Raw genomic sequence first — 18,363 nt, forward strand, 5'->3', positions numbered from 1 at the left:
GAAAAATGCCAACGGGGGTGAATACTTTTGCAAGGCAATTTAGCCTTTGACCTCAATGGTATCACTGTTGCTAATGTGCTCTAATGTGACTAGAATGACGTTGTATTCAACAACCAACTTTCCAGGACATAGACATTTCTTATATGGGCAGAAAGCTTAAATTCTTGTTAATCTAACTGCAGTGTCCAATTTACAGTGAAAACATACCATGCAATTTTTTTGAGGAGAGTGCACAACACAAAACACTTTTATCACGGCAACTGGTTTGATACATTATCTCCGAAGACAAATAAGGAACTTACATTCAGTAATCTTGCTCTGATTTGTCCTCCTGAAGGTCCCTGAGATAAAAATATTCAGTTTATTTGATAAAAATCGATTTTTATGTTCAAAGGTAGGAACTGGCTGCTACAGTTCGACCCCACCGCTGTCTCTGGCTCCACACCCACCCCTCCCAGCCATCAAAATGTTTGAAAGTTAGTGTATAAGCTAACGATACATCATTTATGACATTCCTGGGAGTGTGTAAACAAAAATATTTTATTTCCATATAATTTTTGTATGATCACTGTAGTTATGTACTTGAAAATGTATTGACCAATTCAGCATAGTTGGGCAAACTCCTGGCAAAATATTGTGCAGTAATGTAATTCTTCACTGGATCAGTCTGAAACTTTGTACAAACACTGCTGCCATCTAGCGGCCAAGCTCTAAATTAAAAAAAGACTCCTATCTGAAAGTATGGCCTTTCTCTTGCATTTCAAAGATTGTGGAACATCAAAGTGTTTCCTTTCAAATGATATCAAGAATATGCATATCCTTGCTTCAGATCCTGAGCAACAGGCAGTTCGATTTGGGTTCTTCATTTTAGGTGAAAAATTAAAAAAGGAGTCAGATCCTTATTAATCAATAAGTGTCAGGCAACTGTACTAGGGTAAAATTAGGCCTTAAAATAAGGCCTTACTAGACATATAATGTATCTCAATAAACAGCTACATTTTAGTTACATTAATCTTAAAACTCACTTGGTGAAGGCAACATGACTGAATTTTAAAAATTCAACAACCATGTCTTTGTTACTAACAAATATCGTCATGTGTGGTAACTCTAAAATTCACTGGAAAGGCAAGGCACACTGGGAAATAATATTGGAGGTGTGGCTTTCAGTTTGGCTTTTAAATTTTAGGCCACCTGTGAGTGGAAGTGTTGTACCAGTTCGACTGTTCTATGGTTGTTATTTTAAGTGTTCCCCCTGCCAGTTTTTGTAAATGCTCACATGAGGTCATCGGACAATAAGGAATTGAGAATAATTATGTGATTCATGTGACCCTACACTAAGCAACACTGTCTTGTCAAAATGCTGACATTTTTGTAATTTAGCAGATGCTTTTATCTAGAGTGACTTACAGGAGCAATTACGGTGACTTGCTTAATGGCACATCAATGGATTTGTTACCTAGTCGGCTCGGGGATTCAAACCAGCGACACTTTGGTTACTGGCCCAACGCTCTTAACCGCTAGGCTACCAGCCGCCCAGTAATAATACGATGTTATTGCATAACATTAAAAATTCCCTAACACTGACAAAGTGTAACAGTATCAGCACCAAACACAGTGTTAATATAGCAGTTAAAAGTGTGGCCCATATGCAGTAATACTGCCCCAGTGTTTCATTTAACACTGTGAGTAATCACATTTCCATCCACAGTTTTTATGCAAGTAGTCATACCGTATCAAAAAACATCATGACAACTTTGATGGAAACAGAAATTTTGGTAAAATTGTATAAATGCCGAAAGATCATTTGTTACTTCGACATGGTGGGTTCTTTTTGTGTTGGTAAAATGTATTATGTGAGAAATGACAGTGGAAATGCCTTTACGCTCAAATATTGATATAATCACCATCATATCAAAGTCATCTTGGAGTCACGCAATTAGATGTAGTGTGGTCCTCTCACTATGACTCGGGAAACCATGCAGTTTATTAGGCTAGATTAAATAAATTATGATCATCTTCACAGGGTGCTCCTGTCCAATAAATATCGATGACTGCCATTTGACAAGTAAGAATATTCTCGCTTTAATCCATAATAATATCATCATCATGTAGACTAGCCTACCCGCACAGACTTCCCGCACTGCTAGAGTGCAGGTACCAAAACCAGAGTAGGCACATATGCTAATTAATGCAACAGCGGTGACAAAATTATCAGTAGAGTTGAAAATGCGATGCAAACACATTGAGCTTTTGATTGTTATTCTGGGTACATGAAAACGTAAGCAAGAAAAGTACATATTGTGTTCACTGTCATCACGCACTGATTTTTATCGACAACAAGTCAGTCTGGTGGACACTGTTGGGAAAACGTGCATGTTTTCTTTATGCATGTTTTATAATATTCTCAAGAATATCTGTTGCCGATTGGATGGAAACCTAGCTAGTGTTGATTCAACATTGGATTATTTGCTGTGTACATGCAGCTCTGGGAATCTTTTTTGTCTGGAAAGGTTGCATTTGGTGTAAAGCTATGGAAGTTTGGCAGCCCCCCATTTTACACATGCTAAATAAACAGAGAACTGAGAATACCAGAAATGCGTTCCAAATGGCACCCTTTTCCCTATATAGGGTATAGAGTGCCATTTGGGTATTGATTGCTCTCCTCTCCTCAAAGGAGGTCTGGAGCTGTCTGCATTAGCATTTCATACAGAGACACTGAATGTCCTCCTGTTGCCAGGTGGATTCCCCCGTGAGAGGAGGTGGTAGAGAAAGGTGTTCGTTTTCACATAGCCCCTCGTCAAGCAGAGAGAGAGAGAGAGAGAGTGAGACACCAATAGAGATGGATAGACAGAGAGAGAGATGAGAAAGAGAGAGGAGAAACAAACAAATAAAGAGCTTCATGTAGGTCGGACTGATGAAGGCCAGTGCAGTAGCGAAATGCTAGGTGACAGGAGAAAGGAGTGGGGAGGGGTGAGGTGGAAAAAGCAGAATGTGGGGGAAACAGTGAGACAGGACGAAGGAGATAGTGTGGAAGTATTGTGGTGGGTGGGGTGAGGGGAGTGGGTGAGGCAGGCTGGTGGGTGTGGTGAGGTGAGTGGGTAATGTGTGGACAGCGCCCTGCGGCTTCTCTCTCATCTAAGTTCTGTAAATCGATGGAGACGCCCTGCCTATCTCTCTCTCTCTCTCTCTCTCTCTTTCTCACTCAGAGTGTTGGCATGGGCCAATTAGCATCTCTCTCACATTTCCCCGTCTCTGCATTACACGTGAAGGGCACAGAGTCACAGGCAGGCCGCTCGGCACACTGTTTTATTATCAGTGAGACACATCAGGCATCCTCTCTCTCTGCACTCAACACACCACTGACTGACTGATACCCTTGTACTTGATGGATGACTCAAGGTCACTAATTAGTAAAGAACTCCCCTCATTTGCTTGTCTAGGTCTTAATTGAAAGGAACAACCAAAAACCTGTAGACACTAGGCCCTCCATGGAATGAGTTTGACATCCCTGGACGAGAACAAAAGTACATTTTGTGCGTAGCAAATGACACCCTATTGCCTATAGTGAATGGCGTTTGACCAGGGCCCATAAGGGACAGGGTGCCATTTGGGTAATGACCTAGTACAGCAGTTACACTACACAGTATATGCAAAAGTATGTGGACACCCCTTCAAATTAGTGGATTTGGCTATTTCAACCACTCCCGTTGCTGATGGGTGTATAGAAATCGAGCACACATCCATGCAATGTCCAATGAAAAACATTGGTCTTACTGAAGGGCTCAGTGACTTTCAACGTGGCACCGTCATAGGATGCCACCTTTCCAACAACTCAGTTTGTAAAATGTCTGCCCTTCTAGAGCTGCCCCGGTCAACTGTAAGTGCTGTTATTGTGAAGTGAAAACGTCTAGGAACAACAACGGCTTAGCCGCGAAGTGGTTGGCCACACAAGCTCACAGAACGGGACCGCTGAATGCTGAAGCAGGTAGGACGTAAAAAACGTAAATTCTTGGTTGCAACACCGTGTTCCAAACTCCCCCTGGAAGCAAGAACTGTTCGTTAGGAGCTTTATAAAATGCTATTCCATGGTCAAGAAGCCGCACACAAGCCAAAGATCACCATGGGCGATGCCAAGCGTCAGCTGGAGTGGTGTAAATCTCACTGCCACTCTGGAGCATTGTAAACAGGTTCTCTAGAGTGATAAATCATGCTTCACCATCTGGCAGTCCGACGGATGAATCTGGGTTTGGCGGATGCCAGGAGAGTACTACCTGCCCCAATGCATAGTGCCAACTGTAAAGTTTGGAGGAGGAGGAATAATGGTCTGGGGTTGTTTTTCATGGTTCGGCTAGTCCTCTTACTTCCAGTGAAAGAAAATCTCAACGCTACAAAATACAATGACATTCTAGACGATACCGTGCTTCCAACTTTGTGGTATCCGTTTGGGGAAGGCCATTTCTTGTTTCTAGCATGAGGGGGCCTGCAGAGACTGGCCTGCACAGAGCCCTGACCTCAACCCCATCAAACAACTTTGGAATGAATAGGAATGCCGGCTGCGAGCAAGGTCTTTTCGCCCAACATCAGTGGCCGACCTCACTAATGCTCTAGTGGCTGAATGGAAGCAAGTCCCCGCACGAATGTTTCAACATCTAGTAGAAAGCCTTCCCAGAAGGGTGGAGGCTGTTATAGCAGCAACAGGCCAACTCCATATTAATGCCCATGATTTTGGAATGAGATATGCGACAAGCAGGTGTCCACATTCTTTTGGTCATTCAGTGTATTTCCCCCCAGTGTTTGGATGGAATCTAAAATCTCTGCTTGCTCATTTATGGGAGTCCGTAGTTTATATAACAATCAATCTGAAGTTGAAAAATAGTGTCTGGAGCTGTACTAAAATTGAAAGTTTACCCATATCTTAACACTGTCTAGACTGAATAGTATTGACTGTTTCTATTGACCCCCTGCAATAAAGGGATGGAGGAAATAGGGTTTAGATAGAACAAAACCAAGTAAATACTTCCTAGGTGTTCGCCAAGCCTTGAGTATGGATTGTAAGTCCCATATAAATCACACCTTCGCCCTTTAAAGTGGCAACGAGGTATACCTACAGTGCTGTAGCGATTTTAGCACATGGCAACAGTGCAACTCCACTTGCGGATCTCAAACTCAGCCCATAGGCAGAGCTGCTAACCAAGTCTAAACCATAACTGATTTGAGGAGAAAGAGTAGGACCAGGAGGCAGACCTTAGGTTCCCAGCAGTAGCTCCAGCAGGGATATTACATAATCACTATTCCTCTTAACAGCTCTTTAAAAAAGGAAGGGGAAAAAATGTAATATCTCCTAGCAAACACTCTCAAATGAAGAAGGAGAAAATCCTAGCAATCCCAAAATGCGAAATTAAATATTAACCCAACCTTTTGCCAATCATCTATTTATTTGGCATTCTTTCCTCAAGTTTTATAATGTAGACCTTTACTGAAAACATTATTATTTAATTTTTTGGAGGGCGGGAAATTATTTATGAATCATGCTCTGTTCACAAGGATGTTTTTTTTGTAAAGGTCCCCAAAAGTATGTAATTTTCTCTGCAGCCACAAATATGGAGTTTTCTAACTGACCCTCTAATGCCATTTTCATACCCCATGGAATAAGTAGAGATCACAGGTCCTTTGCAAATGGAGGCTATATTCTCGTATATAGTATTTATTTATCTCAGGAAGATAGTTCTTTGATTGCCCAGGTGATGGATCTCTGTAAAAGTTTAAAATAAATCATTGGCTATGTTTCAATGCAAATCTATAGACCTACACATACTATTTCTGTTGGTTTGGCGACTAATATGTAGCGAGGGTCAGCTAAAGAGAGCATACAGGTCGCAGTGGTGGGTAGTACATGGGGCTTTGGTGAAAAAACGGATGACACTGTGGTAGACTACATCCAATTTGCTGAGTAGAGTGTTGGAGGCTATTTTATAAATGACATTGCCGAAGTCAAGGATCAGTAGGATAGTTAGTTTAACGAGGATATGTTTGGCAGCATGAGTGAAGGAGGTTTTGTTGTGAAATAGGAAGCCAATTCTAGATTTAATTTTGGATTGGAGATGCTTAATGTGAGTCTGGAAGGAGAGTTTACAGTCTAACCAAACACCTAGGTATTTATAGTTGTCCACATATTCTAACTCAGAACCGTCCAGAGTAGTGATGCTAGACGGGTGGGTGGGTGTGGCAGCGATCGGTTGAAGAGCATGCATTTCGTTTTACTAGCATTTAAGAGAAGTTGGATCCAACGGAAGAAGGGTTGTATGGCATTGAAGCTCGTTTGGAGGTTTGTTAACACAGTGTCCAAAGAAAGGCCAGATGTATACAGAATGGTGTCGTCTGCGTAGAGGTGGATCAGAGAATCACCAGCAGCAAGAGCGACATCATTGATATATACAGAGAAAAGAGTCGGCCCGAGAATTGAACCCTGTGGCACCCCCATAGAGACTGCCAGAGGTCAGGACAACCGGCCCTCCGATTTGACACACTAAACTCTATCTGAGAAGTAGTTGGTGAACCAGACGAGGCAGTCATTTGAGAAACCAAGGCTATTGAGTCTGTCGATAAGAATGCGGTGATTGACAGAGTCGAAAACCTTGGCGAGGTCGATGAAGACGGCTGCACAGTACTGTCTTTTATGTTGGTAGGTTCATTTTCAAATATACATTTACATTTTGGTCATTTAGCAGACACTCTTATCTGGAGTGACTTGCTCAAATAAGGTAGAAAAACATATCACAGTCATAGCAAGTAAAAAGGTTTCTGTAACCGTTACTGAGCATGTTGTTGGTGTTCGTGCCATCTACTTGCCAATGTATTTTAAAATACAAAAATACATGTATTTTAATTAAATACATTACGAAATCATTTGTTGTTTATTTTGATACATTGAGCTTTATGGTATTTTGTCATTCTTGCCCATCCCTGCTTTTGACAATTTTAAAGAGTAGCTTTTTGGCACTCCTATTATTTTCCCTGCCTCTGGGCTCTTTTCAATCTGCATCGCTGAAGCATTACAGATTATGTGCTAGAAATGTAAAGGTAATTTCAGATTGACCTGACATATGCAGCGTTTACCGTGAATGCAGTCTCCTTGACTACGGGAACATGGTCTTTTATTGTCAATTGTGCTAAAAAGCTGAACTTCCGCGATACGGATTGAATAGAGCCCTAGGTTGAACCATGTTTTGAGGCTTTACAGTGTGTTTGTTTACATTTACTTTGTTTACAAACATTGCAATAAAACAAGCTTATATTTATATATTTATAATTTAGAAATCCAAATATGTATGGAGCAACTGCTGATTGCCCCTTTAATAAATACACCAAAACATAATCAGCCTTCATCACAGAGTTATCACTGACCTCTGGCATGCTGATTAAAATCATTAGGATGCCATTTGTTAGACTGTGACTGAAGGTGATCTGGAAATGGAAAAACATCATGATTTCACTGCACCAGTTGTGTTTCTTATGGAGAGAAAAAAGGATGATAAAAAATGAAGAAATTATGTAAGAAATACATTTGTCAGCTCTTGCTGACTGACCATGCATTGTTCAGAAACAACCTTTGAATTCATTACTATTACATGAGAAACTGAAGCTAGACAACCCACAGCAGAACATACTTATCTCAGTTTTACCACAAGTCCCTCCTACAGAGATATAGAATGAAATGGGGAGGATAAACTCCATATTCTCTCTTCTTGTTAAATTGGTGTTTTGAAACCCACTCACTCACAAAGTAAGAAACCTCTAAACCAGTAGATGTACAGGACATATCACAGCTGGAGAACAATAACAATATGCTTGTTCTAAGACTGTTTGTTTGTAGGCAAAATGTGTCTATATCTTTGATATTCTATTCAGGCTACATTTTGACTGCCTACTCTGTGTCTCATCAGTGCTTGATGTTTAATTCCTTTAACTTTGATGTATAACTAGCATCATATTGACAGATATCAAATTTCAAATTGACATGCTGTATAGTAAGAGGGGTTTACAGTGTTACAAAGCATTGATTATTATGATAAGCAAGAAACCAATTAATTTGATTATGGTTTCAAAGAAGCCTGATAAATGCTTTGCTAACATTATACATTCTGAAGAGACAAACAAACAATGAACACCAATATTTAGCAACATATATCATCATCAAGTTCTACTGCGCAACAAGTAAGAGGAAAGAGCATGCTCACACACTGGAGACACTATTAGCTATTAGCATAACTGTACCCAATTTATGGATTACATTTTTTTCCTCATCAATCTACACACAATACCCCATAATGACAAAGCAAAAAAGGTTTTTAGAAATGTTTGCAAATTTATCAAAAAAGAAAACGTATTTGCTGTGAGACTCGAAATTGAGCTCAAGTCCATCCTATTTCCATTGATCATACTTGAGTTGTTTTGACAACTTGATTGGAGTACACCTGTGGTAAATTCAAGTGATTGGAAATGATTTGGAAAGGCCTGTCTATATATGTTCCACAGTTGACAGTACATGTCAGAGCATAAACCAAGCCATGATGTTGAGGGATTGTCTGTAGAGCGCCGATACAGGATTGGGTCGAGGCACAGATCTGGGAAAGTGTACCAACACATTTCTGCAGCATTTAAGGTCCACAAGAAAACACAGTGGCCTCCATCAATCTTAAATGGAAGAAGTTTGGAACCACTAAGACTCTTCCTAGAGATGGCTGCCCATATAAACTGAGCAATCGGGGGAGAAGGGCCTTGGTCAGTAAGGTGACCAAGATTCTGAGTACCTCTGTGGAGATGGGAGAACTTTCCAGAAGGACAACCATCTCTACAGCACTGGTAGAGTGACCAGACCGAAGCCACTCCTCCGTAAAAGGCACATAACAGCCCTCTTGGAGTTTCCCAAAAGGCACATAGAGGACTCTCAGACCATGAGAAACAAGATTCTCTGGTCTGATGAAACTAAGATTGAACTGTTTGCCCTGAATGGCAAGCGGTACGTCTGGAGGAAACCTGGCACCATCCCTACGATGAAGCATGGTTGGTGGCAGCATTATGCTGTGGCTGATGTTTTTCAGAGGAAGGGACTGCAAGACTATTTAGGTTTGAGAGTAAGATGAATGGATCAAAGTACAGAGAGTTCCTTGATGAAAACCTGCTCCAGAACACTCAGGACCTAAGACCGGGTTGAAGGTTCACCTTCCAACAGGACAATGACCTTAAACACACAGCCAAGACAACGCAGGAGTAGCTTCAGGACAAGTCTCTGAATATCCTTGAGTGGCCCAGCCAGAGCCCGGACTTGAACCCGATTGATCTCTGGTGAGACCTGAAAATAGCTGTGCTGCGATGCTCCCCATCCAACCTGACAGAGCTTGAGAGGATCTGCAGAGAAGAATGAGAGAAACTTCCCAAGCTTGTAGCATCATACCCAAGAAGACTCAAGGCTGTAATCACTGCCAAAGGTGCTTCAACAAAGTACTGAGTAAAGGGTCTGAAAACTTATGTAAATGTCATATTTCCGTTTTTATAATTTTAAAACATTTGCAAAAAAATCTAAAAACATGTGTATAAATTGTAGAGGGGGGAAACTATGTAATCCATTTTAGAATAAGGCTGTAACATAACAAAATGTGGTAAAAGGGGTCTGAATAATTTCTGAATGCACTGTATACTTTAAATTCTACAGACCCTACTGAGTATTCATATATATATATATATATACAAAAAAGTATTTGTTATTGACCAAATACTTATTTTCCACCATAATTTGCAAATAAATTCATTAAAAATCCTACAATGTGATTTTCTGGATTTTTTTCCTCATTTTGTCTGTCATAGTTGAAGTGTACCTATGATGAAAATTACAGGCCTCTCTCATCTTTTTAAGTGGGAGAACTTGCACAATTGGTGGCTGACTAAATACTTTTTTACCCCACTGTAATACAGTGTTACACAAATCAAAATATATTTTCTATTCTTCAAAGTAGCCACCCTTTGCCTCTTGGCATTCTCTCTACCAGCTTCATGAGGAATGCTTTTCCAACAGCCTTGAAGGAGTTTCCACATATGCTGAGCACTTGTTGGCTGCTTTTCCTTCACTCTGAGGTCCAACTCATCCCAAACTATCTCAATTGGGTGGAGGTTGGGTGATTGTGGATGCCAGGTCATCTGATGCCACTGTCCTTGGTCAAATAGCCCTTACACAGCCTGTTTTGGTCATTGTCCTGTTGAAAAACAAATGATAGTCCTACTAAGCGCAAACCGGATGGGATAGCATATCGCTGCAGAATGCTGTACCAACACATGGGTGTGATCATTCTACAGTGGTCCCTGTAGGTACGATCAAACCGGTGTGATTAGAATGCGTATTTAGAATGTCCAGTTTCGAATGACACAACAGTCAGCATTTGAGCTGGCCATAGTTTTTTCAGAAACATTTTGCACATATAAGTTATGTCCAGAATGTGAGCAGTTTATTTTTAGAAGCAATGTTAAGACATTCACAGAAGTAGCTACAGCATAACACAATCATCCAAACTGGAAAAATGTAGGCTATATTTGTCCTAGCTCTAACTGAGGAAAGATTGAGGAAAGATTGACATAACACAAGCGGTCATATTTTTATAACTCTCGGCTGACAGAAACAACAATATTAATTATCTAATAGCAAATACTATTTGAGCTCACCATTGATCAAAATAATTGAGTACAGCACTTTCTAGAAATCTAAAGTTGTCCTAGGATAGGTATTTTGTGCGCCCCTCCATGCTTGTTTTTTTCCCGCATCAACCAAAGATAATAGGAGGAGACAAGATTAGTTTGGTCTGTTTATAGTATGCATGTTGAAGGGTGTGTGTCGTCTACGATCATCCACTTCCCTTCATTCCCTTCTGGAAGTTTACCCGAAAGGTGAGTGAACCATTCCTCCACCTCATTATAAAATCTTCCTTATGGCAGATTACGTGACACCCAGAATGCATTGTATAATGTCAAAAAACATGGCGCCACACATAGCTGGCAAATAGCTTAGCTCATTATAATCTATACAACCTTGCAACAAAATAATTTTACACACATCATAGGTGTCCATTACAATATATGCAATAATCAGAATGCATTATTTGTCACCAGTAATTGAAAACGTGAATAAAACTGTAAATACATTATGCTCCATACATACATTATTACATACTGTACATACTGTATGCGCCTACAGTAGAAACGACAACACGATATGCAGAAAATAAGGAACTTACTTTGATAGGAACACACACATGTCCAAAGTTATTATGTGTAAAGAAAACAACAACGAAGGCAAAGCGAGCGACAGCAAGAAAATGTTTCAATTCTTGCAAGACTGTGCAAATATATGCATACTTGATCTGCGCAAACATGAGTGAAGTGCGGTGGGTTCTCCTGGAAGAGAGAAGTTTATCCAGCTCTGCAAAGACTCAAACATAAATTGTCCGCAACGCTGAAATGGACTACTTCTATATGAATTAATGAGGAGGCAGAACACACCTCAATTCAATTTGTTGTTAGAAAATACTTTGAAATTGACACATAGCCTATAGATAATTAGCAGGCAGCGCTTGTTAACTGTCCTGTTGCATAATAATAACATTTTGGAACAGTGAGTGCATTCTGACATCACGTGCACAAAACAACTCACGATGGGGTGACCATTAGAGATAAACTTGGCAAAAAAGAAATGTCCCTTTTTCAGGACACTGTCTTTCAAATATAATTCGTAAAAATCCAAATAACTTCACAGATCTTCATTGTAAAGGGTTTAAACACGGTTCCCCATGCTTGTTCAATGAAACATAAACAATGAATGAACATGCACCTGTGGAATGGTCGTTAAGACACTAACAGCTTACAGACGGTAGACAATTAAGGTCACAGTTATGAAAACTTAGGACACTAAAGAGGCCTTTCTATTCACTCTGAAAAACAATCAAAAGAAAGATGCCCAGGGTCCCTGCTCATTTGTGTGAGATGGAGGGTCCGTCATGGTCTGGGACGGTGTGTCACAGCATAATCGGACTGAGCTTGTTTTGTCATTGCAGGCAATCTCAATGCTGTGCGGTACAGTGAAGACATCCTCCTCCCTCATGTGGTACCCTTCCTGAAGGCTCATCCTGACATGACCCTCCAGCATAACAATGCCACCAGCCATACTGCTCGTTCTGTACGTGATTACCTGCAAGACAGGAATGTCAGTGGTCTGCCATGGCCAGGGAAGAGCCCGGATCTCAATACATTGAGCACGTTTGGGACCTGTTGATTCGGAGGGTGAGGGCTAGGGCCATTCCCCCAGAAATGTCTGCGAACTTGCAGGTGCCTTGGTGGAAGAGCGGGGTAACATCTCACAGCAAGAACAGGCAAATCTGGTGTAGTCCATGAGGAGGAGATGCACTGCAGTACTTAATGCAGCTGGTGGCCACACCATACACTGACTGTTACTTTTGATTTTGAACCCTCCTTTGTTCAGGGACACATTATTCCATTTCTGTTAGTCACATGTCTGTGGAACTTCTCAGTTGTTGAATCTTGTTATGTTCATACAAATGTTTACACATGTTAAGTTTGCTTAAAATAAACGCAGTTGACAGTGAGAGGATGTTTCTTTTTCTGATGAGTTTATTTGGAACTCACATGTCAAAATGTTAAGTGTGCCTTGAATTCTAAATAAATCAGTAGCACAGAACCCACACACCATCTCACCTCTTCCTTCATGCTTCACGGTGGGGACCATACATGCAGAGATAATCCGTTCACGTGTTCTGCGTCTCACATAAACACGGAGATTGGAACCAAAAATCTCATGTTCCCCGCGTTGGCGGTAAACGCTGCACAAGTCGGCTTAATCGGAAATGACCTTTACATTTCTATTGTGCAAACTGTAAGTCTTTAGCAATACAGAATGAATAGAAACCTGAGGAAGGGAAAAAAAATGGAGTGCCAAAAAGTTCCTTAAAAAAATTATCCTAGAGTCACAAGCAGGTTTGACTTTTTGATGTGTATGTAGTATCCGAAATAATCAAAAAGAAGAGATTCTGCAGTTTCTAAATCACCCATCCATGCCAAACAACTCATAAATTTAACCCTTGAGCTCTATTTCAAATAACATGCACTCTCCGCGTACATTGGCAACACTCAAAGCACAGTGACATATTTCAAATCAAAATAGGCCATTCTGTTCTTTTGAAATGCATTTTCAGAAATTCCTAACGTTCCTTAAATACCTTAATTAATTAATAATGAATGATCTTTGTGATGGTGTTTAATTCATGGATTTTAACACTTTAAATTGTGCTGTTTTAGTGATTTTTCTTAACATACCAACCCTCCAAAAACATGATGCCTTAAGTTTATGCCTTAACTTTCACTCTCCAGTTAAACTGTTATATTCAATTTGTCTGTAGCCAAAGCTGTATGCTTTCAATAGCATTCTACAAACACTGTCTGCGTTATGCATCAATAAGATCTGTTGTTTGAACTGACATCACGTCAAGCAACAAAGGCTGGATGATGGCCTCTGAAAACACTGTATGGGTACGAAATGGCAATCTACTCCCTTTGTAGTGCACTATAGGGATGGGGCACAAACACTGCTTGGCAACGATGGTGGAAATGGTTGCCTGATTCATTGTTTTAATGACACTTTGATGAGACTGTTTAAATAGTAAATAGTTGTGTTTCCATTGTTCGACTAATTTCCTCAAAAAGCTAGGGAGGGATTGAATTTGCCGTAGGAAGTGCTCCAGTGATGACTGATTCAGTTTGGCTGAAGTGACTACTATGAGTCACATACGATCCGTATCAGGCCAGTATCACAGGGTTGATCCTGGTCAACATCCACAAGCTATCTAGAGGTTACTGTAAAATGTCTCATGAGGAGAGACAAATGATGGAATCCAGATTCTGTCCAGACACTTTCAAATGCCACTTCGGTATGATATTTTAGGGGATGTCAGATGAGTCTTCCTTAAAGTGTAAACTTTAACTATGTATTCAGATAAGGAATTATTAAAAACAATCAAAATATTTTCTAAAAGTATGGACCAGGTGCTATAATATCAATCTATACAAACAATATGGCTGGTATGGACTCCAATTCAACACAGTATCAGAGAAAAGCTTTGGATTGTGCTTCAGTGTTTATAATAATTTAATCATAATAATTGATTGGATTTTTATTGTGCTTTTTTCACTTAGGTGCTCAAAGCCCTTTAGGGGGAAACTCACCTCATCCACCAACATAGTGTAGTACCCACTTGGGTGATGCACGGCAACCATTTGTGCCATTGAGTTTCAGCTATGCCTCTAGAGAAAGCAGGCTTGAGCCATTAAAAAACATAATGGTAACTGCGGACACCAGTTCATTGCCCGGTCTACACCAATGACAATCACATTGATGCCAAGGTCTGTGCTTCAAACAAATAATTAAAGACATGTTCTGGTACTTCAGCAACTAAGAAAGTATTTTTTTTCCCTCCCGCTTTGGGCTGGATGTGTCAATGTGTAGTTCATGCATAATCTCTTATCAGAATGACTGTTTTACCTCAATTAGCCACGAAATCCCTAGTTTGAAAGCAAATGTTTTCTTGCAGCTGTGCTGCACCATTTTCCCAACATTTCTCCCCACGTGGGCTGGCCCCTTAGCAATTTGAGTTCTAGCCAAAGAGGCCTGCCCAGCATTATCCAATGAGTTTGCAAGGCTGTCCCAATGGCTCAGTGGACACAGCAGAGAAAAAGAGTAAGAGCAATGACATGGTGCATATATGTGACGTAGTATACAATTTTCAGGAACCACTTAGAACTACTGGCTAAAACGTACAGTATACACAAATATCAGAGAATCTCTTTAAACAGAGCCACTGATCTAGGCTGAATGAAGAGATGGGTTATAATTCTGCCTTCAAATCAGACTTTCATCCATGTTCAGTGTTCTTTTTTCTGAAGAAAAGGTCTAGATCCCCTGAAGCTAATTTAGAGACATCATGAAAAGTCATGAAGTGATTGCTATTATCCCTTATGGGCTGTTTTCTGGACACAGATTAAACCTATTGCACTGGATTAAGAATAATGCTCAATGGAGATTCTTAATTTAAAGTGTTTTGTAGACAAGCACTAGGCTTAATCTGTGTCCAGGACACTGGCAATGGATGTCCAGGTTTCATCAGGTTTCTGATGGGAGCCACTACAGAATACTCCTAAAGCCATGCTACCTGCACCAGCCAAAAATCTCACCAAAGTTGACTGCATTTAAATGCGGTTGTTTGAACGTCAGCCCAGGTAATGCAGTGAAATGTCTCCACAATAGCGGGCTGGAACTCTCTAATCAGAACAGAAAATATATTCAGTTCCTAATGCAAATAATTATGGCAATACTCTGACTTGTATATGGTACAGCGGCTAGACATACTGTACAGTATATGCATTATTATGCTGTGCAAGGATTTGATGTTCAAAAGCTGTTGTCAAAGCACAAGAGAACCTACAACGATACAAAACCAACAACAACAGTGCTTCCATAAATTCCCTCACACTCCAACCATTTTACCGTTACCCCTCACTCTGCTGAGCACACCTTCCTAGACAGAGATTTACAATCACGATATCAACAGTGCAAAACTGAGCAGAGTCCAACGAGGTACAACTACCTACCTTACACTGGGGGGGAAAAAGGTTCTTAAATGGTTCTTCCTCAGCTCTTAAGGTTTTTTGGAGAACTCTAGCCTGATGAAGAACCTTTGAGTTATGTGTGAGGTTCTTCACATGGCATCTACAGTTCTTCAGAATTCTAAAAGGTTATTGAAATGTATGGAAGCCTGCAGATGTGTCAATTTCATAGCACACAGCAAATTGGTCAGTGTTAAGTAGGGTTCATTTTTAGTGTAACATTTATAGTGTTGATTCAAGAGTTAAATTAACACTAACGAGTTTAATTAACACTCAATTGTGTAACTGTAAACAAACCCCAGTGTTGGTGTTAATAACCAGAGTTTAACCACGCCCATCATTATCATATTTCCCAGCATGCTCTATTACAGGTATATTTTTTTGAATTGCTTCTTTTAATATCTCTTTTTTTACTTGTACATTGATTGATTATTACATTTGAAGCTGCTCAAATATGAATAACATATTTCTAAAACTATTTCAATCGATTACTTGGACTTATTGCACCCGTTACAGAATTGGTTGTTCCAGTTTAGCTGTTTAGGGTAGTATCACATTGTAAGCTTCTCAACCTTGGCAGTCAATATGAATGTAGGTTGAGTGTGGAGAGAAATTCCAAATGTTGGATATCCCCACTCCGGCTGGATTCCAATAGGAATTACACATCAATTTGAAAACCAGCATAATGTAATTTGCAGGCCTGATGTGTCCCATAAACTATGAGCCCTACAGTAGGTCTAATCAATTCCGGACCTGGAGGGACGAAGCATTTCTGGTCTTACATTTTTTTGAATGCTTCTTCAAATAACCACCACATTTATGTCTAGGAAACCCTAAAATGGTTCCTTTATTGGCATTGCTCTCAAGAACCTTATTTGGTTCCAACTTGCACCTTTATAAGAGTTGTGTTTCTAAAGCATTCCAACATAAGGGCATGCCTGCCTCTCTTTTGAAATTATATTTCTGAGTGGGAGATGGAATCTGATACGGAGAAAGACCTCTGCTAATAAAAGGATAAGAAATCAATGAGTGGAGTCCCGTTTCCTGCAGCGCATTTATATTTGTGTCTGAAGCTACTGCAACAGTGGCTCTGCTCATGCATCAGCTATCCTAACTCACACTCACTATCACACCCCTACAGCAGCTGTAGCAGCGGCAGAAGCAGCAGTCCATAACTCCAGCGAGGGAGAGAGAGGGAGGCTTACAACGTACACACCACAGGAGACAGAGGCAGAGCCAACAAGCTGCAAGTGCACTCATTAGTACTGAAAAATAACCTGTGATAAACCCCCTCGCTCCGTTTCTTTGTCTCTCTCAGACATACACATACACAGAGAGAGAGAGACATTCAAACACTCACGCACATATTCTGTAGAAACAGCTCAAAGCACAAATGGTACTTTAATTTTTCCATACCTGGTGGGACTTCCTTTGCCAGGCATGACAGCTGACAGTTCGTGAGGATGAGTGAGAAGGACTTTCTGTGCTTGCCTCACCATTTTCTCTCTTTCTCTCGCTCCCTCTTTCCCTTTTTCTCTACCACCGTCTGTCTCTCTGGGGCAGTGCTTAGTGCTCGGCTAGCAGAGAGCCCACTTTCTTTCTCTCTCTCTCTCTCTCCCTCTTTCTCTCACTGTGGGTGTGAGCAGAGGATTGAAGGAGTGTGTGTGTGAATGGTATAAGCCATCGTCCAATCCAGCCTGACTACTGCTCTATGGCTGCAGCAGCTCCAGGAGGAGGAGATCTCTGATTGGTCGGTTTAGAGCTGAGTGCATGTCTGTCAGGCTTGCACCACCCTCTTCGTCTTTCACACTACCCTCCTATTTTTTTTTCTCTCTCTCTCTCTCTCATCCCTCTGTCTTTCTCTATATGTTAACCTTCATTTTCATCCACATATTTCTCCCTATTTCTCCATCCCTCAATCATACGTGTCTCCCTGTATTCTTGCTCTCCTTCTCATGCAAGTGCGCGCACACACACGCACACGCACACACTCTCCCTCTCTCAGGTACCCTAGGGCTGTTTTACTCTCTCTGGCTCCAAAGGGAAACTTAATGAATAATAAACAGAGGAGTGAAAGGGGAGAGTTGGGGGTGGAGGTAGAGGAGCGGGCAGTGGGAGAGAGGAGAGAGAGAGAGAAAGAGGTCCTTCAGGACCATGGCACATTGGAGAGATGGAGAGAGGGCTTCTTTGAGGTGTTCACCCATCAAGTAGACAAGAAGAGAGGAAGAGAATAGAAGACGTGGCAAAGTGGAAGAGGACAGGGGATAGAGGGATGAGGTGGAGGGGTGGAGGTGTCTAAATAAAGAGGGCGCTTGGTGAAGAGACAGATTACACTCCAGAGACAAGGAGGGAGGCTTGGTTTGAGAATAGAGGCAGGGGGAGAAATGGATGTTGAAAGAAAGGGGGACTCACTAGAAGACGTCACAGGAACAGCCTCTCCTTAACAATGTGGTCCATCTCCTTCATCTATCATCCAGACCCAGTTCTCTCAGACAGACCAGAAGTGTTTCTCATTTACTAAAGAGTTTAATCTGCATACTACTAGTTAAACATTTCTGAAACGTAGGATATATGTTTGAAAAGAAACAGTACATCAGAGGTTTTCAAAACTATTTTTAGATTAACCGCATTACAGAGTATATTAAA

At 40.8% G+C, this 18,363-nt stretch overlaps 1 protein-coding gene across 1 annotated transcript in view; it reads right to left on the reverse strand.

Annotated features, from left to right (window-relative positions):
• Nucleotides 1-17,328, reverse strand: part of LOC115105115 (cadherin-18-like) — a 228,250-nt gene extending 210,922 nt beyond the window's left edge. The window contains exon 1 of the mRNA XM_029626750.2: nucleotides 17,134-17,328. The gene's annotated coding sequence lies outside the window, so the exon portion shown is untranslated. The remainder of the gene's footprint in view (nucleotides 1-17,133) is intronic.
• Between the last annotated feature and the right edge of the window lie 1,035 nt (nucleotides 17,329-18,363).

This window comes from Oncorhynchus nerka, linkage group LG22, assembly GCF_034236695.1.
Source record: "Oncorhynchus nerka isolate Pitt River linkage group LG22, Oner_Uvic_2.0, whole genome shotgun sequence".
Classification (NCBI taxonomy): domain Eukaryota; kingdom Metazoa; phylum Chordata; class Actinopteri; order Salmoniformes; family Salmonidae; genus Oncorhynchus; species Oncorhynchus nerka.